The sequence below is a fragment of the Amblyomma americanum genome, chromosome 2 (assembly GCF_052857255.1).
Source record: "Amblyomma americanum isolate KBUSLIRL-KWMA chromosome 2, ASM5285725v1, whole genome shotgun sequence".
Taxonomy (NCBI): Eukaryota; Metazoa; Arthropoda; class Arachnida; order Ixodida; family Ixodidae; genus Amblyomma; species Amblyomma americanum.
Genome location: NC_135498.1, coordinates 37,443,911 through 37,467,510, shown reverse-complemented (window position 1 = coordinate 37,467,510; position 23,600 = coordinate 37,443,911). Strand labels below are relative to the sequence as shown.

At 49.1% G+C, this 23,600-nt stretch overlaps 1 protein-coding gene across 1 annotated transcript in view; it reads right to left on the bottom strand.

Annotated features, from left to right (window-relative positions):
- Positions 1-23,325, bottom strand: part of LOC144121014 (uncharacterized) — a 178,828-nt gene extending 155,503 nt beyond the window's left edge. The window contains exon 1 of the mRNA XM_077653914.1: positions 23,200-23,325. The gene's annotated coding sequence lies outside the window, so the exon portion shown is untranslated. The remainder of the gene's footprint in view (positions 1-23,199) is intronic.
- Positions 23,326-23,600: the final 275 nt, after the last annotated feature.

Below are 23,600 nucleotides of genomic sequence, written 5' to 3'. Positions count from 1 at the left end.
AGCGGCGCCGTGGCTGATCACGTGGTTCGTTACGTTGTTGGTCACGTGACTAAGTTCCACCCAGCCATCTGTAGCTGTCGCGTCACTCCAGGTTTAACCAGAGCTAAACCACCGCCGACTTTTTTTTTTCAGTGATAAAATGTGGTATTTCAAAGCGGCCAAAAGTCATTTAAACTTAAACGACCTTTTGGTCAGCATGATTAGTCGATTTACCAGTGATTAACGCTCAAATGACCGCACTTAGGGCTTTGGAAGTGTCATCGCCATTTAAAAAAGTAACAGAAGTTAAACGATGAAGCAGTGAAGGTTTACTTCCAAAAACTGGGTGGTCCTTTTAAGTTGAGGTCCACAAGAAAGCGAGACATCACGCGGTCTGCATGTTGACGCCAGCGGTGAAACTGCCGCTGAACCGACTCGGTAACCAGCCAGTACATGACACTTTTTTTGTGACCTTACGCATGGTTTCGCATCAGTGTCCCTGTGCAGTGCAAAGTCCTACTTGACCAAGTGTAAAGGGCTAGCATGCGCTATGCGTAGTTGCGCCCTTCTTGCGGCTAGGAGAATTCAATTTCGACGGAGAGCTATTGGCCCCCAATGGACCTACAGATGCGCGCGGTTTCGTTAGGACCATTCGTCCTTTGGTTGGTTTTCTCAGCGACCCGCCGCTGCGATCTCCCCGACACCTCCCGGCTAGAGTCGGCGAGAGGCGTTCAAAGCGCAGCATGCACGGCGCTGACTAGCCCAGGCCGCGGCGCAGTGTGAGGAGGCCGAGCCTCCCGAAGTCCCCTTTCGGGGAACAGCGCGGCCGTGCGCAAAGGCGCCGGTGGCTGTGTTGCGCGTTTTGTTTCGCCCCCGCCAGGGCCGCTTCACGCCCGATGTGCAAAGAGGGGTAAGATTTACTGCACGGACGAAGCCGCTGCACGACGACAGTCCCCTCGTCTTAATGGACACCACATGTGGCGCAACCTTGCAACGAACGTTTCGTTCCGAAGATCGGAAGGTCTCTTGAAGAGTAAACACGACCAGACGAGACGGGCTTGCACAAGGAAAACGCCATCTGCCGGAACGGATGTCGTCGCCTTCTCAAAGACACTAGCGGTCCGTTTGAGTTATACCGTGGACTGACCGCATTCCGGGCTGCGCCAGCTAGGTCAACACTCCTCAGTGCCTTCGTGTGTCTCGTCTCGTCCTCTGTGTGTGTTTTTAGCGCTGGTTCTTAATGCGATGGATCACAACCAACTCGCCCAATCCTCAGTTCTTCTACAGTTCATCTCCTCGGGAAGCTGAGCCGCATGTGAACGTGGTTCAGCGCTCCCGCTCGTTGTTCGCGACGGTAGCCGCTCGTTTGAGTCCCATAACTGCACCTAACTCCGGGCAACGCCAAGGGCACGGGTTTTCGGGAAACTGCCGCAAACGTCGAAATGTCTCGATGTGTTTTCATGTGTTTTCCTTTTTCTTTCGCAGGGAAGAGAATATGTGTAACTCAGTGGAAGTTGTTTGGCGTATCGCGCAACTTAATGGGCCAATCATTTTGTGGCCCCTTCTCAGGATGTCAGATTTCTGAAGTGAATTTGATGTTCCTTTCGCACTATGTATTTTAGAGCGAGGGTTATGAACCTTACCGAAATTGGAAGGCGTGTCATGTTCGTTTTGTAAACCAATCATGTGGTGAGTTCATCGTGATTGGCTGATGCAAAACGTGGGCCGAGGTCTTAGGTCTTTAAAACCGAGCCCCGGAGTCAAGAAAATTGCTCTGAGCTAAGTTTAGATGCCTGCATCTTCGGCTATGCCGAGGAGAGATTTTGCTCTAGCCAGTTACATGTTATGCTCGCTGTTCAACCTGCTACAAATATGCAAATTCCTGGACATAAAGCATTAGTTCACTTCCCCTCAAGTCCCGTTGTTGCCAGACATCGTCGCTACACCGCTTCTGAAGGTGGGCCACCTTGGGTGTTGTGAAGAAGACGGCAACGAACTTATACTCCAATTGTAACTGCATTCCCTAAGCGGGAAATGGCAAATAAACAAGCAGCGCTTCACTAGTAGACGGCGGGAGGCGGAGGCTTTAGGCCTGCAGAATCGTATAGTGTAACAGAGCGATGTTTAAAAACGCAGAACTGCAAAAATGTAGCCGTTCCACAGTCTCAGAACGGGCGTGACTTTCGTAAGCGGTCCAATTTCTTCTTTTACTGAAAGTAACTTTCACTCAATAGGCGGCCAGCTATGGCGAAAGATGCTGCCCTTTTTCGGTTAAAAAAAAATTTCTAAAATTGAATTCGGCGTTATTTTATCGTTGTTTTTGTCGGTTTCATACGAAAAGTCCGACCCTTAACCGTGCTATACCATTTCACATCATTTCATGCGATTCCAATCCCACTTCCATCGCCAGGGCTAATGAGCTGTGAATACTGGTATCTGGCTTGCAGCTCTGGCAAGTTTTTTCCACTGACGTACTGCTACTAGCGACATCATGCTTTTGTACATTCGAACTACTTCGTCTGTGGTTAAATTGCACTGTGTACCTAAAGAGAGATAAATAAAGCAAAGGAGAAAAAAGAAAATATGCTGGCTGCACAGATGGTGAAGTCCTGTTAAAGTAAGCATGTCCAACATTCTTGGACAAAAATTTTGAATATTAAAAAACTAACATACCAAACAATTCTGGATAACATCATTTTCGAACTGGAAGAGATTATGTGCGCAATTTTTTCATATATTGTAAGATTTTCCTATAACAATCAATATATCCGCAGATACCCCGTCGGCAGGCTTGCATTTTTTTTTCCTATTAACGTTTTTGCTATCGTCAAAAGCTTTCCCCATTGGTTTTCTAAGGCAGTCTTAACTGCTCGGTGCGAGCGATGGAAACAATATAAAAGAATAATTTTGCTACATATCGGAAGAATGGACCACTACCTTCAATATTTCATTACCAGTACCTTACAGTTTTTCAATATTCATAATTTTGCTCCAAGAATGTTGGACATGGGTACTGGTATATATTTATTGTTATGATGAAATATTAAAATATATGAAAAAATTGCGCTCATATACTCTTTCCTGTTCAAGAATTGCTTTGTCCAGAATTGTTGGATATATAAAATCTGAGTGTTTCCCAACTGGCATAAGAAAAAAGAAGAATTATTGATGAACTCTATACCAAGCAATTCAAATAAAGAAAAAGACAGAAACGATGTAGAAAACAAGTGCTGGGGGTGATGGTGACCTAAAAGCGATGGTACGTGAATCAATAATCCAGTCATAGATTTTGTTTCAACCATTCCGTGAGGCTCACTGTCCTTACTGATGCCCGTGGCCCCCCCTGCCACCGGATACGGGCCGGTGTAGTTTCGGCTACTAGGCTTTGTTCCGGTGCAACGCACAGCGGTGGGGATGGGCTGGCCGGGGCCCGTCCTCTGGGGATGCAAAACCCCATGGGAGTGGCAGCGACTCCCAAGCGACTGAGTGGGCCAGTCGCGCACGTGAGGTCCGATGCCTGTGCGGAGGCAGGCCTGGTTTCACAATCAGGTTGGACTCATGGAATTGGACTCAAAAACTGCTCGAAGATCAAAAAGCCTCTGCACGCGGGGGCGTGCGTGGCTACCGGCTGGCGCGTCGGTTTCTGGCCACGGAGAGGCCAGGTCCGCGCGGGGGTTTCCAGCAGAAGGGCTCTGAGGAAGCGATGTCCTCGGGGAAGCAGCCAGGGATGGCTGACCGCGGGGCCGTGAGGCTAGAGCGCGGGACGCCGAGGTAAGGGGGACCTTAGTAGGACCGATGCAAAAACCGTCGATGTTGCGGAGTACCGGTGGAGTAGGCCCGGGTTATCTCACCCTCGGCCAGGTTCTTGGTTTGTGGCCCGGTCAGCCCGGCCCTGAACACTCCCTCCTCAGTAGGTGTGGAGCAAGCCAGGGGAGGAAATAAGTGCATGGTTGGTTGGTTGGAAGCACAGGTGGGTCCCCACTGAGGTGTGGGTCATGGTGCCGAGGGCTGCGTGCCGATAGGCTGACGACCCAGTCTCTATTGGCCGGATCACACCACACATACTTCCGGAGTCTGAAAAGCCGCGAAAAACACTCGACGGTTAGTAGCTGGGAGCGTAATGCAAGTCCGAACCGGACCCCTGAAAGTCGAGGAGGAGCCCGAGGCAGCTGCCCCGGGTTAGGATTCCCTGTCTCCGAGTCGGAGCTATTGCGTCGTTGGGTGGTCGGGCATCCCGTGAGTGGAGCCGCACCATTGGAGAACATCGACGCCCTCCCTGTCCTGGCCAGACAGGAGTCGAGCGATGATAAAATGAGGGTCAACATCTCGCTGTCCCCATTCCCATCACATTACCCATAACCCTTCCCTCAGTCCCATTCCCACAACCTATGTCCTACCCCCTCCGCTACGTCCCTGGGGAGATCAGGGGAGTCTCCCCGGGCCCGCTCCCCCGGCTGTGGGTCGCTTAGTAGCATTACCCCATTTTTTATTTTCCCACCTTCGGGTGGCAAAAGCCCAACATTGCCTTCGGGCCTTTTCATTTATATTACGATTGGGTTAAGCCTGTGATACTTTAGTGGTACAGGCAGGAGCTCATTGGTTTACGTTTTTTTTTATGCCAGCTCCACCATACTCTTTGTCCTTACTGATGCATAAGCCTGTTATACTTAGTGGCACAGGCAGGGGCATATTGGTTTACATTCTTTTTCTGGCTGCCCCACCATACTTTTTGTCCTTACTGATGTAGCTTTGGCACGCGTCGCTAAAACCTTCCAGTAGCGAGAATCCCCATTATCACTCCATGTAACGATTACATCACCGTTGCACTACCTCTTTGTACATAACGTGGTGCATCTGCCCTTGACGAGCCTGCAAACGCGGTCATTAAATGATTGTCTCTCAAACCTGAATGTACAACGCTACACTTTGTCTGCGTGCCATCAGTCATTTCACGAGGTCTTGGAAAATAACGCTTTTTCGCAAGTTATCGAGAAACATGAGCAAGAAACACGGCAGATTGCATTTTCTGTCTTGCATTCACTGCGAGTGCCTGTGTTTCCACGTGGCTGCTATTTCTTCTCGAAAAACATTTTCCGAGGGCGCCCTTGTCAATGCCTCCAGGCGCCGAATGCATGTTTTGTTATTTTTTATCTTTTTTTGCGTAGCACGAAGACGCCTTCAGCGGTTTCTGCGTGAGCGCGTGGATTGGTGTCGGCTCTGGGTTATTGCAGGCGAAATGGTTTTCGGGCCCACGCTCTATGACAGGCCTGTGCGGTCGATGCAGAAGTGTGTCCAATAAAAGGATCCTGCAGAAAAGATAGGCTCCGAAGGCGAATATTTTCTAGCCGCTAGCTTGGCAGCCTACTGTGCACAAAACTGCACTGACTGATTCCACTGGGAATATATTAATTCACTCATCATCATCAGCCTGACTGCGCTTACTGCAGGACAAAGGAATCCCTCATGCCTCTCCAGTTGACCCTGTCCTGTGCCGGCTGCGGCCACCTTATCACCACAAACCTCCTAATCTCATCCGCCCACCTAATTCTTCCGCCCACTGCTACACTTGCCTTGTCTTGGAATCCACTCCGTTACCCTTAAGGGCCAGCGGTTATCTTGCCTTTGCATTACATGCCCTCTTCAAGCAAATTTCTTGTTCTCATTTTCTATTATGATTTCATTGACTCGCGTTTGTTCCTTGACCCACTTTGCTCTCTTCCTGTCTCTTAACGTTAGTCCTATCATTTTCCTTTCCATAGCTCGCTGCGTTGTCCTCAATTTAAGTTCGCCGCTTTTCGTTAGCCTCCTCGTTTCTACCGCCACAGATTAGTACCGGCAAGATAGAGCTGCTTTATACTTTTCTCTTAAAGAATACTGGTAAGCCGCTATCTTTAATGACTAAAAAAATAGATAGAGCTGTTATATACCTTTCGCTTGAGGGATATTGGTAAAGCGCCAGTCTTGATCTGCGAGTATGTCAGTGCGCTCCATCTCACTAAATTCGTTGGTTGCACGTAATGAAAACACCGCTTTTTCGTAGCTTCACCAGGAATTTTTTTATATTTTCATTAAAGTTCATGCTGAAGTCTCGAATACGTCACTCAAGTTTCGCTGAAGGTAGTCGACCGGAGTTCTGATACGCAAATTGCTGCTATGGTCAATACTGCCACCGGTGTGTCTTCAAAGGGAAGTCAGCCTGTAACATAGTACGTTCAAAAACGGGTATTTACACTACTTTATTTTTATGTTTACACAGCATAGTGACAATAACAAGGGATTATTTAACCTTTGCTACAAATGTAAATGGAGGGTAACAAGGGAACAAATGAGAGATAGAAAAAAAAAAGAAAGGCATGGAAATCAATAAGTAAATGCCCGGTTCACTGCCATACACGTGGGGAGGGGAATCGAGAAACTGAAACATTCGAAGATTTGAAAGAACTTACCTCTCGACAACATTAAGAATTTTAAAATACTAGGTGTAGCAACTATTGAAAAGAACGATATGCAGTCACAGGGAAGCGCACTCGCAAACCTGGTCAACTCGCAACAAACGAGCACTGATGAAGCAGTGTTGCCAGGCGCGATAGGGAATCCCCTCTCATTATCGGAGTGCTCTTCTAGCAGCGTGTATCGCGCAGGCATGTTCACTGCATCACTTCTCAGCAGACCCGTGAAACAAACTCTTCTTCGGGGGCTCATGACGTTAGCGTCACGTGAGGCACCCCAGTGAAATAAATAGGAATTTCTACACGCGCGCTCAAATTTTCCCAATAATATGGCGACACTGAAACAGGGCTATTCTAACTGTTCTAACCCAGATTGTCCTCTCATTGTCACCTATGCTATCACTGAGGTGCACGACAACGACATCGGTGAGATGTGGCCACACAGCTCATCAGAGTATTTATCAAGTGAACAACGCATATTGTCGAATAAGATGGCGTTAGGCATCATTCAGAAAGTACTGAGCCGGCCGCCGCTAAATAAGGATGAAGCTTAGTCTTCACCGACTTGTCGTCGCCTCATATTCGCAGCATTCGACGTCAAGTGGCCGCTAAATATGTGACTGTGGCCGCCTCCGAGAACTTCTTAGCAGGCCCTCGGCTACCATTTGTTTGTTTGTTTGCTTGTTTGTTTGCTTGTTTGCTAGTTTGTTTGCTTGTTTGTTTGCTTGGTTGCTTGTTTGCTTGTTTGTTTGCTTGTTTGCTTGCTTGTTTGCTCGTTTGTTTTTTTTTTTTTTGATGGGCGTTTAACGTCCCAAAGCGACTCAGGCTACGAGGGACTCCGTAGTGAAGGTCTCCGGAAATTTCGACCACCTGGGGTTCTTTAACGTGCACTGACATCGCACAGTGCACGGGCCTCTAGAATTTCGCCTCCATCGAAATTCGACCACCGCGGCCGGAATCGAATCCGCGTTTTTCGGGTCAGCAGCCGAGCGCGATAACCACTGAACCATCAGCTACCATTTATGTAATGTTGCTCACCACACGATGAACTTCGCGATGGCTGTGTGAAACGATGAGACCGGCAGTCGCGATGCGTGGAGCCAACAGTATGCAGGTAAACCTAACACCAGCAAGCGTCGGTAATAGCACGGGGGCGAGAGTGCTCAGCGCAAGGGTTAGCAGCGTGACTGCGTCGTTTCCCGCTAAAGCTTTCTGTTGTCTCTCATACGGCTTTCGCATTAGTCAAATAATAAACGGTGCGGGAAGAGTTATCTTAGGATCACCGGAAACTGTCAAAAGCGCAAAGCCACTGCAAAAGAAAAATAAATGAAATGCGGGATATCAGTGAAATCTCTAAAGCAAGGTAATCATGCAGGGAAACTGACGGGGATATACATGATAGAGAATTTGGAAAAGAACACACAAAGGTGTACCGTGCATGACGCGTAATCATGCCATGACGTCATACTTACGCTGGCTATTAAAGCGCCTATTGCTCGAGCAACTTGTCTTTTCTGTGACAGGAGTGCCGCGTACGCCTCTCGGTACAAGCGATGGCTAGCATCGCTTTACTGATTGTGAAATGCTTCACTCACGATCGCTGCCGTCGAAAGGCGCGTGGCAATTACTCCCCAGATTTAAAATAATGCGGAGGCGACGACTACGCGGTTGTTATTCCACTCCACCCACTTTGTGGACGATGTTTGTTTTCAATCGTTTCTTGGTTCTTCAGCTTTTTAACGCGAAGGCATTATATGGCTCATCAGTCAGAAAATCAGGCGCTCCGTCCATAGGAAACGGACTCAATATCCACGTCACCTCGTGACGCCATCGACAGTGCCTACGTCATCAGCAAAGACAGGAAAATTAATTTTTTTTAATTAAAACATAGATTTGGAGCCGAGACCGGCGCGAACGGATCAGCTTCCCTGGCCGCTTCACTACAGCACTACGCCATCGCCGCAGCACAATACCCCGCGCACTGAACTGCCAGTTTGTCGCGCTGGGTTTGGGTATCGTCGTCTTCAGCAACTTCCTTTCGGGCGGAGAGAGCAGATCAGCTTCGCTCGCCACTTCGTTAAGGTGCATTCACACTACGCCGAATTTCCGGTGAGGGAAGCGGATTCGCTTCCCCGGGAAAAGGGGGCCCGTTCTCACTTGCCCCGTCCGGGACGGCGCAATCGACGCGGAACTGCGGCTGCTTCTCGCTTTTTGAGGAAATCGGCGAGATCTGACGGCAGTTTCTGTTCCGGTGTCGGCAATTCGCGAAGGAAGCCCCGCCGACAGTTCGCGCGCTTTCCTGACGTCGGTTGCGCAGTGTGAGCTTGTAGCGGAGGAGAAATGGCGAGAATTTCTGAGGAGGAGGAGGAGGAGGAGGAGGAGGAGGAGGAGGAGGAGATCGTTGCAATTCTCCTCTGCAACTCTGTAACGGTTACGTGTGATGAAAGAGTTGCGAAAGGCAGATGAAAGATCAGTACGCACCGGAGCCGGAGGTGGGTGCGCCCATCTTTGCAGGAACGCGCCCGCTTGGGCCAATGCTGCAACCTCCTGCCGCTGCTTCGGGACCGGGACGTGGGGTATTGCAGAGAATAAGTTCATGCGAACTTCGTCGTGACTTTAATATATGCGAAGCGCTATCCCCTCTCTGGCTTGTTCTTTTCTGGGCAGCTACCTGCGCATGTTACCGAGCAGCTTCGGCATCCTTGTAGAGGTTCTTCAGCCTCGTATGCAGAAATAAAGACACGAGTTTCCGTAAGGCGATACCTGTAGATTACCGCCTGGCGCAGGTTGTCAGGTGAGGTGAAAATTTTATATTACTCTGTGGCCGAGATTACGCAGTGAATTGGTTTCCTTTTTTATTTTGATTGCCATGTTTGAGACAAGAGTTCGTAGCGTGAACGAAAATTGTGGAGTGCTAAAATTATCAACCGATTTTGCCCAGTTTAAGTTTTCTTTTTCGTCCGTTCATTGTACCGTCCGCCCCTGAGCTCCTTTATGTCGGGAGCTCAATTTTCTGCGGTTGTGACACTCCCAGCTCCGCGGTAGCATAATGGGTTCATAGGGCTAAAATGTTTTGTGCTTCGGTCCTTCAGCAAAGAAATTTGCCTTCAGGCGTTGTTAGGGACGTCGGTATAGTATTTGGAATAGTTTCGAAAAAAAATCATCCAAGGCCGCCGCGGTGGCTGAGTGATTATGGCGCTCGGCTGCTGGCTCGAAAGACGCGGGCTCGATCAATACCACCTAGAGAGCTAGTCTAGGTGGTATTGGCTCGATCCCGGCCGCGGCGGTCGAATTTCGATGGAGGCGAGATTCTAGAGGCCCATGTACTGTGCGATGTCAGTGCACACTAAAGAACCCCAGGTGGTCGAAATTCCCGGAGCCCTTCACTACGGCGTCTTTCATAGCCTGAGTCGCTTTGGGACGTTAAACCCCCATAAACCAAAACAACCATCCGTCCCGTTTAAGGCTGAATATGCGAAACGTAATGCTGCACTGGCACTCGAAAACAAAGTTCTGACGAGCGAAATGATCAGTGCGCTGACTTCGCAGTACGTAATACATGCGTCGTACACAGTCGCGCGAGATCCGCACGCATGAGATAAAAGCTAGCAGCGGCGTCCGAACAAAGCGAAACGTATGTGTGCTGGCATCCGAAAAAACGTTCCTGGCGAGCATCAGCATGATACAGTATATAAAAGCAATTGTACGCACCAGTAACTCCCAGTTCGTTGCCGATTGTTTCCCACAGCTCCTTCTTGTAGGTCGCGTCCTTGAAATTTAAATGGCGCTTGTCGTACAGGATTGGGTGCTCCTTTATGGCATCAGCCAGCATCTTCACAGAGAAAGCTCCGGCCCCTCCCGCGCCATGCTTGCCGCCATAACCACCCGAACGCTGTTTACCCTGAACGTGCACATACCACCACATTCCAGCAATCATTTTTCTTAAAAACTGCCCGTGACTGGAATAAGCTCTCCGCCGAAGTGCCCACCATCATGAATCACCGACTGTTCAAGACCACTATCGAGGAAGCCTATTCATCAACATAATTTTTGTCCATTTTTCATTAATGTATAATATTTTTTGCCGTGTTATCCCCACCCCTCATGTAATGTCCCGAAAGGGACCTTTGAGGAAAAAAATAAATAAATATACTGGATTTTGACCGGACGTGACGTGAACGGTCCTTCGTCGCTTCCGCGCCGCTTTCCGACTTCGTCGGCGTCAAAAGCGGCCGAATATGGCCGCACCCGCTTCGCTCGCCGGAAATTTTTTGCAGTGTGAATGCGCCTTCAGAGTAGCACGCCATCGACACAGGGGAACAGCTCGCGTGCATGCTTTCGCATTTACAGCACGTAAGTAGATTTAAGTGTCCTCCGCAATTCTCATTACAGAGCAGCATGCATTCCGCACAGTGACTCCTGCAGCAGATCGCACTATGCCACAGCAGAGTGATTTATTGAATACCTTTATTAGTGTGAGCATGGCTCGGTGGCCTAAAATATACGTGTTTAAGAAAGACGCAAGTGCCTTCAAAAAATCAATGGAGAAGCTCAGTGAGATGCATTCTAAAAATGCAGCATGCTAAAAATTGGCAAAGTCGTTGGGGATGCCGGAATGAGCTTGTTGAGATCGGCGAACTCGGACCTGGGAAGAATGACTCGAAGACCAACGCGAAGGCGGAATGAGTCATCAAGAATCAACGATGCGGCGGGGACTGGCGGTCGCGGCGGTAGCGGTGGAAGCAGCGGCGACAGCCGCAGCATCAAGTGGCCGCCGGACCTTGACAGAGGCCCCACGTTTCGGACATTAGGCGAAGGAGTACGAAGTCGTTCATTCAGCTGCTGTGAAACGGCGTGCAATTCCTTTTGCACGGAGGCACCGAACTTGCCACAGTGGTGAAGTCGACACGCCCGTGTTCGATGACTGCCTTTCCCCTTTCCACCTGCTGGGAAACGGCGTGCCATTCCTTTTCCACGGAAGCACCGAACTTGCCACAGTGGTGAAGTCGACACGCCCGTGTTCGATGACTGCCTTTCCCCTTTCCACCTGCTGGGAAACGGCGTGCCATTCCTTTTCCACGGAAGCACCGAACTTGCAACAGTGGTGAAGTCGACACGAAAGTGTTCGATGACTGCCTTTCCCCTTTCCACCTGCTGGGAAACGGCGTGCAATTTCTTTTCCACGGAGGCACCGGTGAAATCGACACGATAGTATTCTTGTTCATTCATTTCAAGAGCGAACAGATTTCTTTTTTTTTTGCCGACAGTGTGCACGAAGATAAGCATAAGACTTTCTTCGGCAGAACACAGCCTGGTCTTGATTAAAGCCTGTGTTCTTCTGCTCTTGTGAAACCGTTTCATTGTGTATACTCAAGAAACGAAATGTTTTTTATAAAACGAAAGGCAATACGAGTAACGTCTTCGTCTCGTCAAAATGTTGAGGGACGCCCCGAATTTGACCTTTAAGCGGTTATAAATAGCACACACGCCTCCAATATTTGCTGAACTTCGCAATCTCGGTAGCAGCTGTAGGCACAAAATCATCACGGCCAGCAGGACGTCGACAGAGGGTCGTAATGTGATGTTGCGAAAATCCGCCCTTTCGGCGAGCGCTGAATCGTTGCACTTTCCTGCTTGTGCGGGTGAGTAGCACAGTAAGAGTTGAAGAGTTTTCCTGAGCACTATGAATAGACCGTAAAATTGATTTCACTCCTTGCATTATACTGCGAATTAAACACATGGTTCACAACGGAACCTTTCATCCACAGCCTCCACAGTGTGCATACATATGAAGTGCCGAAAGACACCTGACCATGCCAGCGACCTATATATGTCGCCGAATCGAGTCAACTGGTGCTATGACGTGAAAAATCTAGCATGCATTCATTAATGTTCATTCATTACCACTAACTTTCTCTTAAAATTGCGGTTATCACGCGCACAGCAGTATTAATGCGAAGCCATTGTATGTGTCCTTAGCACAAAAGCCATACGCCGCCTAATACGGTATGAAATTCGGATGATGCCGTAAATAGTATGTATAGTCAGGAATGATGAAACGTACCGTACTGTGACCTATGAAAATCATGACCCGTAGTCATAATCATCACTCATGACTTATGGTCATTCTTCAAGGTATCATGACTCATCACTTTACAAGTAAAGTAATACCCCTGTCACACGGCGAGTTTCAATCGCCATCGAGTCGAGGGTCTTCGAAATTCTCCATCGCAATCGAACTCGAAGGGGTTGTGTCGCTGCTACACGGCAAATCTCAATGGCCATTGAAATGGTTCTCGTGTCTTACGCCAAGCTTGTGTGGTGCCACAACCGCTACTTTGGACTTTGCAAAAATAACAAAAATTTTTAAAAAAATGTATACTAAATGCTGAAATACACGCATACGCGCATGTCGTTTAAAACCCTTATAATTGCACGTACGCGACGGACAGATACAGACACTGCTGTAGCCGCTCTAATACAAGACGAGCCAAAACCAAGCCAGTCCAACTGCGTCGGAGCGCTGCTTCGTCGGGCTTAAGACCTGGGAAATCGGCTTGATATCTGAAAAACAAGAGCTATTTATCTCTTGAAACTTTATGCAGGGGTAAGAATGGGCAAATCAAAGGCGAATACAACAGCTTTGAACACGATATTGCTTTGAGGGATTAGCGACGAAGCTGTTATCGCTGTGAAGCGGGCGGGCAGGGTGCCGCCATGTTGTCAACGTTAAGTACGCAAGCAACGCAAAGACCGCAACGCAAAATTAATGCGCTTAATGCGCTTAAAACCAGTCTGATACAATTTTAAAATTATTGTACAGACTGTTTGCATTAAAGTTTAGGGGAATAATGTTTGTTCATGCTTTTGTATCGTGAATGTGTCGTATACGAAAGTGCACTTGGCGCCGCTCGAAACAATGCTAGCAACCTTGGGCAGCGCTCGAAGGCCCTCGAAATCTCGATGGAGTTCCGCGCTGCTCCGTTGACTCGATAGACTATTGGCCCGATGGCCATTGAAACTTCCCGTGTAGCAGCGCTCGATCGCCTTTGAGTCGATAGGCTATCGGTTCGAGGGCCCTCGGAATGACCGTGTGACAGGGGTATAATGTAAGGTGTATAGAGTTTGTACAAAAATTATGCGCAATCATACCTCCTAGTCATAGCCATGACTCATTACTCAGTCATCCTGCAACCTAGCATGACTCGGCACTTAAATGCTTTCGCATTCTCACGCGTAAACAGTTTTAGTGACTCTGCCGAAATTTTCATGTAAAAAAGGCTATAACGGTTCTTATGGAGTCGCGAAGGAGGACTAAGCTACTTCTAACGCTACGGCGTTCGGCTTCCGAAGAGTTGCTTAGGAGTTTGCAAATTTTTTCCATATTCGCAAGCCAGCCCGTCGTGTCTCCTGCAGCTGAACTCCGTCCAAATGTCACGCCCAGAAATTCGCAGCTGGATGGCAGTCATTCCCTTGGCAGTTGCCTCGTTGACAATAAACTATAGCCTTGTTTACATTAAATCGACAGCGGCCAGTCAAGTCAGGGGTCGAGTTGAGCAAGATCAACGTAACTCGATGACTGTCTGTTTACATGAACTCGATACTAGCGAGTCGACTCTCGCAGCGAGTCCTGCGAGGCGCGACCGCACAAGTAGTAAACCGGCGCCCGCTTGTGTTCTCCCCGGCAGAAAATGCTTTCGACGGTCGCTTAGCTCGACCCCCCACCCAGCGTATGCATCAGCCCGACAGCCTACTCGACCCCACTTTTGACGGGCTCATGCAGACGCCCAGCATGATGAACTACGCGGACAAGGCACGCCTCGGAGAAAGGTTATGAGGAAAAGCCATCTCTTTCCTCCCTTCTATTCTTATTGCTTCTCGATGGAGAGCAATAGACAGTTTTAGCTGTGCGCACGCAAGTGCTTGCGTACGCAAAGCTCTACGGCGCTGCGTGCGTTACGCTGTCCGCTCCGAAGTATAGTTTTAGCTGGCCGTGCCGTAGCGCCCCTCAAGCAAACGCGTAAACAGTAGCGCCATCTAGTGACAAGACGTCAAAGCACATCAACGCTTGGTTAAAGAAAATTTCATCCGTGATTACTGTTAACTATAGGTGAGCGCATTGGGAGCCTTTTTTTTTGTACAAAGGAGAAAAACTATGCAAACCGCAGAAAATGTATGAACTGACTAAAAGCTAGAGAACTGCTTCGCCAGGTGTCGTTGGTACGAGGAAAACGCGCTGCATTTAGTTAGGCCTAGGAGCTTTAAAATCGGCAAATTATCTGAAAAACAGGGGCGAGTTAACGCTTATACCGCCACGTGTGGGCAAGAGTAGGTGAAATAAAAGCGAACCGCTACCATTTGAGCGAGCTATTGCGTCGGAGAATCCAGCGGCGACATGTATTTACTCCGAAGCGGGCGAGAAGGGCGCCGCCATCTTGCCAACGTTAGCGTACGCAAGCCACGCAAGCGCCGCAACGCGAAGTCCGCTGGCTAGCGTGCGCACGCAAGACGCAAGGCTTGCGCTTGCGTTCTGCGCATGCGCACTACCGTCCCCGCAAACTCCTTGCTTACGCTAAAGCCATTGCGTACGCACAGCTAAAACTGTCTGTCTCCCGCGAACAGCTCCGTTTTATCATTCGTGCTTCTGACGTCACGAGAGCTTCGCAGCAGGCGCTGCGTAGTGCTCACCTTCGTAGCCCCTTCGTCGTACGTGCAGACGACGCAAATCTAAATCACGCTGCGCTTCTAGCTACGCAAGTTCGTAAACAACGGCCGGAACGACAAAGAAGAGAATTAAAATGGGAATGCGTCTTCCTCTGGCGAATGATCAGAAATAGCCGCTGTATAAAATAATGTACCACGTTTTCTCGGCGTCGTGCCGCACGATGGGAAATAAATTTCTGTGAGCTTATAGGTTCTGGTTTGGTTTATGGGTGTTTAACGTCCCAAAGCGACTCAGGCTATGAGGGACGCCGTAGTGAAGGTCTCCAGAAATTCCGACCACCTGCGGTTCTTAACGTGCACTGACATCGCACAGTACACGGACCTCTAGTTTCGTCTTCATCGAAATTCGACCGCCACGGCCGGGATCAAACCTCCATCTTTCGGGTCAGCAGCCGAGCGCCATAACCACTCAGCCACCGCGGCGGCCTACTTCTAGGTTCTGTCGTCGGCTGACAGTGGCAGTGGCTTGGAAAACTTGTGTCTCCACATGCAATGGCAGGGATGCTCAAGCCAAAAGAAAATTTGGAAAAATGACAGCTATTAAGAGGACTCACGTGATCTCTAAAATGCGTCATGCGCATAAGACTGCGTCTGTTTCACAGTTGGCTTGGACATCTTACGTGCAGCGTCGAAGCTTTTATCACAATGAGCGCAAAGAGATGAATGTTTAATGCGGTCATGTTTTTCATCGGCTTTGTTTTCACTTCTGCTCCCCGAACCACTGGAAACAATAAGTCAAGTCACAATAATTTGCAAGAAGAGGCGTAACACCCGTGGTGAAAGCTTAAAGGCGCAGCATCACTAAACAGCAAGCTGTAATTTCCCCGCCCTCAACCAATACCCCAAAGATGCGGGATATGGTTTAGAGTATGCATGTGCACCCATAAACGCTAAGGCGCCCGTGTGCTGTGCGATGTCAGTGCACGTTAAAGATCCCCAGGTGGCCGAAATTATGCCGGAGCCCTCCAGTACGGCACCTATTTCTCTTTCTTCTTTCACTCCCTCCTTCATCCCTTCCCTTACGGCGCGGTTCAGGTGTCCAACGATATATGAGACAGATACTGCGCCATTTCCTTTCCCCCCAAAAAACCAATTATTATTATTCACCCATAAACCATTCCACTGACGCGCATTCAGTGCTGCTGAAAATTGTGCCAAATGAGCGTGAGCGGTAGAGTTTGCAGAAGATGTCTGCCAGAAATAAAAGTTTTATTTCTCCGGAACTTCCTTCAGCATTATAACTTGCTCGCGTTCGATATGGGAAAGCGGCTTCCTGATGCATAGCTTCAATCTGATTAACTTTGCCGATGGCTGCTGTTGATTTCGCATCAAACAATAGTAAGTGCACCATGAGCCGTGAGCACTAGCCAGTCGCCTCATGACCAGTCGGGCCGATTGGCCCGGTCCACTCGCATCACATGAACATAAACCGCATATCTCTTCCAGATCACCCACCCTACGACATATCTGCATAACTTCCTCGCTCATGAGCAATTCAAGACGTTTGCGTTTGGTTCATAAATGTCGCGGCGATTACGTTGCGTACATCGGAGAGCGTCTTCTGTAAGCACTCGCTATATAAAAAGAAAATCAAAACACAAATGCAGTGTACGACCTTCGGTCTATCGCACCTCCCCCTGACGACAACTTGACGCTCTGCTGAGTCACGGCTCGTCGGCCTTAACATTTTGCTTCCGCATAACCAAACAATGAATGCAGCGACGAACACACGACCGCATTCGTGTGTATAGTTCGCTCACTCCTCACGCTGGGATGCAGTAGCGTCTATCTATCTACGCGTCCGATTGTTACCACGTGACTACACCTCACCACACCGCCGTTTCGAGTGTCACCCACCTGACTCAGCTAGGGAACGGAACGGGCAGAACTCTCTCACCGCATGTCGCTGTCAACCTATACGCTGGTCAGGCACGGTCGCAGAGAGGAAACGAGGACAGACAGCGCACCCCGAACGCGATACCCTGAAATCGAAACTTCCGCCGCCAGGCGCCGCTGGTCGTGGGAGCGGCAGTCGATCTGCGCCGCCACGGATGGTCGAACTACGCTTCTCTTCTTTACTGCGTCGTCCACCGAAATGGGAGTCGCCGGCGTAACGCAAGCCTATAAAGGACCCAGCGCCGAAGCCAGCGGCACCTATTGTGACGTGCAATGGTGTGATGCGCATAGGCACCGACGCCGAGCGTCGCCAAACATCGTCAATGGATGCCGATCGCGTGATGCTGTCTGTATACGCGTCATCGTAGCAGCACCCGAGCTGAAAATAGCGCGGGAGATAGCTCCGACAGCACCCTTTTGAAGGTTCGTGCGTATACGTATGATACTGACAAACAAATGTACTCCGCGGAAAGTACAGAGCCGAAGATATTAGACGTGTGTGACGTATGGAAGACATGCTTGATCTTTCAGATTTGTGCATCATGGGAGTAAGAGCAAATTTATGATCGCTTCATTCCCTTTCTACGGAGGGGCTCAGGCCTCTCCAAACATTGTGATTCGGCGTGAATGAAAGAGGAGACTGTCGATGATGCATATGATGAAACGAATAAATGTATTTGTAGAAATATACACCAATTACCGAGTGAAGTCACGCGGGCAATTTCAATAGTTATAACTTAAAGGGGCTGTGAAGTGGGCTCTAATAAAGTTGCGGCATGCCTGGGATATTGAAGCACGCCGCTTCACGAATAGTGTCCAGCAAGCATTTTTTTAAATGTGCTTTGTAGAAGCTGAGTTATCTGCAGTTAAAATTTGAATTTCAGCGTCTTTGCGCCTTTGCCTCTCCTCTCGTCACTTTCTGCACGCTGGAAGGTAGGCGCTCCTTCGCCGACCCCCCTCTGGGAGCGGAGCTTCCCGACCCGCCGGAGCTAAGCGGCTTATTGGCCGCGGCCACGGTAGCTGCCTGACGTCTGAAAGAATCTAACCAATGGCCACCTCTCACCTTGTCTACGCAGATGCGGGGGACGGAGGAGGGTGCGAGCATGAAAAAGTCGCCGGGAAGGGCTCGACAACTTTGACGCGTGATTGTGGGTCGTCTGCTGCCTGTAGAAGAGTATTATTTGGCTCTGGTTTTCACGGCAACACAGTGCAGTGATTAAGTGAGTTAATATGCTCTCCTTGGAAGGCGTTTCAGAGCCCCTTTAAAGGAACTGATCTCTCATAGAGAAGCAAGACTCGAACGCCTTACTTATCGACCGAAGATCACGGTTACAGCCTAGGTATTCTTGAAGCACGTTCTATGCGCGGAGCCTCTAACTAGATGTTCTAGGTGTTGTTGCGACTGAAGGAAGAATGAAAAGGAAAGTGCACGGGCCTGCCCACTGGCTCAAGCCGAGTCGGAAATCGGTGTCACGTGCAGACAGTAGGATAGTTAAAAGATATGCGAGAGGAAAGATTGTGAGACAAGACGCGCGTCGCAGCAGCCGCGTCATCTGAAACAACGACGACGGTTTAACAACAGAAACACCCGGTGACAAGGAGCCCTCGCCACAGTGGTGAGAGCGCCTAGATCCCAGCGCTTTAGCGCCAGGAAGCCACCCATCATCCATCCTGCTCTATGGTACTTTTTCTTGCATTTTTGTGCAAATAAAGAAGTTAGGGTGATCATGTTGCAAGGCCCGCCGTAGCCTTCGATTAACCAATGCAGTTTTAATACGAAGCAGCCAAAGCCCCTGAAAATTGGGCACAACCGCGAATCCAGGGCATGGCTAAAAAAAAGAAGCATTTAAAAAAACATTCAGGACTCCCTCTCCACGCGGCAGTCCTCACCCTCTCCGCGTGAAGTTCTCTCCCTTTCCACTCTGCACGCGCATCCTCGCGTCCGGAGTGCCGCCGCCACACCTGCGTACCCCTACTTGAAGGACGATGTGTCCCTTTTCCCTAACTGACCCTAAGCTAATCTCGTTACGCCGGCTGTCACGACGCCCCTGACGGCGAAATGGCTGATGGCACGCTCAATGAAAGAAACGACCGCCGCGGCGTTTGGATGTCTGCAAACGAAAAGGAGGACTTGTCTCCTTCTTCGCAGACCCGCATGCTTCCGCTGTATGGTTCGCGGACACGCTGGCGTGGGAACGCTGGGCCTAATCGAGTGGCGCCGCCTGTCGACTGCCACCGTTTGTACGCACCACGCGTGCTTTTTTGACGCAGGTTGGGACCCGCGGTCAACAATGCTAAAGGGGTCTTCGTCCGTTGTTAATCTGACAATGACTTGGTTTAGAAAATTCAAAATTCCTTTTTTTTTTAGGAAAGGAGATGACTAGTAACTGGTAGAGCATCCGCCTCGCATTCCGGGAGGTGCTGGGTTCGATCCCCAGTGCCGCCGGGTACCCGCCGGTTTTTAAATGGATAGAAGATTTTCCCCCGGCCTGGTACGCGCCTCTTCTAGGGTGAGATGCTTGGGGAAGACAAACCGCTGCCTTGGCGGATCAGAGATAAGTTCCACCGTCAGGCAACCCTAAATCTGCCTCGTGCAGTAGAAGCCCAACTTTTGTCAATTATCTCGGTGGACACCCGAACCGCGCCGTAAGGGAAGGGATAAAGGAGGGAGTGAAAGAAGTAAGAAAGAAGAAGGTGCCGCAGTAGAGATCTCCGGAATAATTTCTACCTCCTGGGGATCTTTAAAGCGCACTGTTGTCGCACAGCACACGGGTGCATTTTGCATTTCGCCTCTATCGAATCGCGGCCGCCGCGGTCGGGTTCGAACCAGGTTACTCCGGCTCAGTAGACGAGCTCCTTAACCACTGAGCCACCGCGGCGGGTGACTTGCTTATGCGCCGCACTTTTTGGTATGCTTGCGGCCGACGCGCGGGCAGATAGTTCCGAGAACTCTCCGCGTAGCCCTGAAGTGTACAGCGACCTCAGGCTAATGCAATTAAAATAAAGCTTAACGAGGCCGTAAATGAGATGCGGCCTTGTAGTGTAAATTAACAAGGATATGGAACTATCATGGCACCACGACTCATGACAAGCTTAAATGAAGCAACTAAGGAACGATGCGGCTATAATAAGGTTTCCCATGCACCTTAATTACCAAAAGTAACAAAAAGATGAGCCTGGCATTACCGTGCGCAAACAGAAAGTGAAGAACATAACGGCGAAGCTAGAACATGTCTAATATGAATATATTATAAAAGCGGAAAATAAAACAAATAAAAAGAACAGTGATATAAGCAAAGAATGGCAGGTGTACTCGGGAACGTAAAATCAAAGTAGAACAGAGCCTAAAAAGAAGACGTGGTAGAAAATCAGTTGAAATGGCCGACAGCGACAAGTAGAATATTGCTAAAAAACGCTTAATCATTTAAAACAATTCCCCCAACCTTCCGTCTGTCAGTGTTTAAAAGGAAAAAAAGCAACGAGTAGACAATCTGCCAGGGGACACAACCTCGCGAGAACACAACTCTAACGTTGCGTCTGCTGGCTACCCTTTTAATAGATCTACGTGATAATGTATTTACGCCACATTCTGGGTGCTGTCCTTTTGCCTGAAAAAGAAAAATTCAAGCGCGTGCCATCTCAAGTGCAGGTCTTCTTCATGAGTGTCCTCATTGGCACAGCACAAGACAATGCGGCTACTGCACCGACAAAGTCGTTTACCACAGGCTGGGCTATGAGTTTGATGATTACAAGATTTCAGCTTGCTGGTGTACCTTAGCTTTATGTACAAACGTTAGCGCAAAATAAGACGCAATCACAAGAACGGTGGACAGTGCATTGCGTCTTATTTTGCCCTAACGTTTGAACATAGAGCTATGCACCGACTAGCCCAGCAACAAGTGTTACTTGAGTACCTGAGCCTTGTGGCGGTCGTGTGTACTCTGATATGTTTGGTCATTGACGCTGCCTTACCTCCGCCTCTTGAATGTATAACATTTCCGTTCAGACCTGTCACTGGCTGCTCTTGTAATATGCTTCGATTTTTATTTTATTCGAAGATTTTAGAATAACTGTTCTTGTGATGTTGCCTCTGCTCCGCTATCTAGTTTAAAACGTGACTCTGCTTCCTCACTTTGCGTTTACGCGTGCTATTTTCGGTCTAATCGTATTTCCTTGCTATCATTGGAAGGGGTGTGAAGCCTTGGCTGCATTTAGCTTTAGCTATTTCATTTCAAAGTTGTAATGACGCATTCGCCAGTCATTTCCCTGCCAAAGAATTCCAGCTGGTAACTGTCTTGCCTTGTGTCGACCTCAAGTGAATGACTGGAAACAACAGAACGGGCATGCTCAGCGATGAACAGCGTCAAATAAGCATGCCTGTGTTTTGTGAAGTTACCGTGAATTCGAGTTGAAATTTTGGGCTTTCCGGATTATCTATAGGCGCGATGTACAGCATTTTTTTTCATTACCACCCAATGTAGTATAAAATTTCCAGCGCGATTCTATGCACCGATTGTGCACAATTTAGTATTCTTTATACTTTCAGCCAAAATTGAGCATTCTTACTGTAGACCGGATTCGGCCTGTATACCAAAAATTACAGTACTCTATACGTCAACTACTGAACCAACGCGATTCCTGCGCGGAGAAATAACTGGAATATCGAAGGAAAACTTTCTACTTGAAATAATTTTTCTAGCGTTGAGTTACGTTACCGTTTGCCTTATTTCAAGTGTAATATGTTAAAATTGGTTCTGAGAAAAGGAACGATGCAGTAACTATCCAACATCAAGGCGGACACCTCACCGCGCCGTGGAAGAAGGGATATGGAGGAAGGACTGGAAGAAATCAGTGAAGAAGAGGTGCTGTAGTGGAAGGCTTCGGAATAATTTTACCCCCTGCTGTCTTTTAACGCGCTCCGACATTGCACAGCACACGAGTCGTTTTTTTACGTTTCGCCTCCATTGAAACGCGGCCTCCGCGGCCAGTTTTCCACTTGCGTCCTCCGGCTCAGCAGCCGAGCGCCCTGACCGAAAGGAGGAAAGGGATTCTTAAGCGAGGAGAAAGAAAAGCGCAAAAGAAAAAAATAAGAAGGAAAAGAAAAATAACGACCGAAAGTGACCCGTGTGGGGAGTTGGTTCTTTACTTCTCCCAAATTTGACTGCATCCTCCTTTCTCATGCATTCCATCTTGGCGGAAGAGTAGCAGTGAACGATGCGATCGCCTTTGAATAAAACGTTTTCTTCATCACCATCCAGTGCTGAAGGCTGTTTCCTGCGTGCAGATGTGGTCGTGCAGTGAACTGCTGACGCTCCGTAATAATTACAACCTTTACCAAAGTCCACTCAAGCCGCAAGCTTCTCTCGATGTGCATTCAACGCCTCGCGAAGCGGCTAAACACGGGACGAATTGCGACGCGTGGTCACAGCACATGTTGCTTTCTGAAGCCGAGTGGGCGGGACAAAATAAGAACGAATGCAACACAGCATGGTTGCGTCGCATGGTCTCCATCTCTAGCCGCTCTATGTCACACGTGTTCTGGTTAATCGCAGCGAAACGCACGGACGATGATGTACGTAGTACATGGTACGATCTTGGCTCGTTCGAAAAGTGTAGCCAGAAATAAAGATCAAGCTAAATAACACGAGCGCATGTTATACTCTGTAGGCTGTACAGTTACATACCGTAGGAAAACAGCACATCGACGACAGCGTACGCTCGCGACGGTGTATTCCTAAAGCTTGCTTGTCTTCTGTGCCAAGATTGATTAAAGAAATAGCAAACCTTCTTTTTACAGATGATGTGGGAATATGACAAAACAATCTAGTGATAACACGTTCACCTTCGTATCAGGGGACACTAATTTACGGCAGCACTTTCATGCCACCTCGACCAGTTACGAGATAAATATATTCGTTTTGTAAGTTCTCAGCAGAAGACTATCAATCGTTGCGAAAACAACGTTGATAGTGTGGGCAGTCGTCCATCTGGTGCACGTTTGTAGTGCGCCCTGTGTAAAGGCGGTGACGATGTTTCTCGGATTAATACATCAATGCTTCCAAACAAGGCGTGCTATAGCACTGCTGCTGAAGCTTTAAATAATTACGTTCGCTCCAAGCGCTCCTCGTGCATATTGGCCGTGTCGACTTACCACTGATTGATCCGTGCCCCTGAGTGTGGAAAGAGCCTCGCCGTGCCGGTGTAGTGAACGGTGCCTCGACGATTGGTAGCAGCCCTCCTCCCGAGTCTCCAGGCGCGCGCAACGTTGTCCAACTACGACGGCCTCCGCCACGGACCACTCTCACCCCGCTGCGCGCACACGTCTTCGCTCCGCCGTGCGCACACCCCCTCGTCACGTGGTCAAAACAAACCAATGCACGCGGACGGCGCTCTCTTCGACTCTGGCTGCTTCCCTTCTACGTCGTCCCGAGTACGCCGTGGTCTATGGCGTGCGTGGTCCATGGTCCGAACGAGGCGTCGGTGTTGTTGTACGGTGTTGTGTTACTTCCAGGAATTTCCGCGTGGTGCGGAGCCGTAACTACTACACGGTCG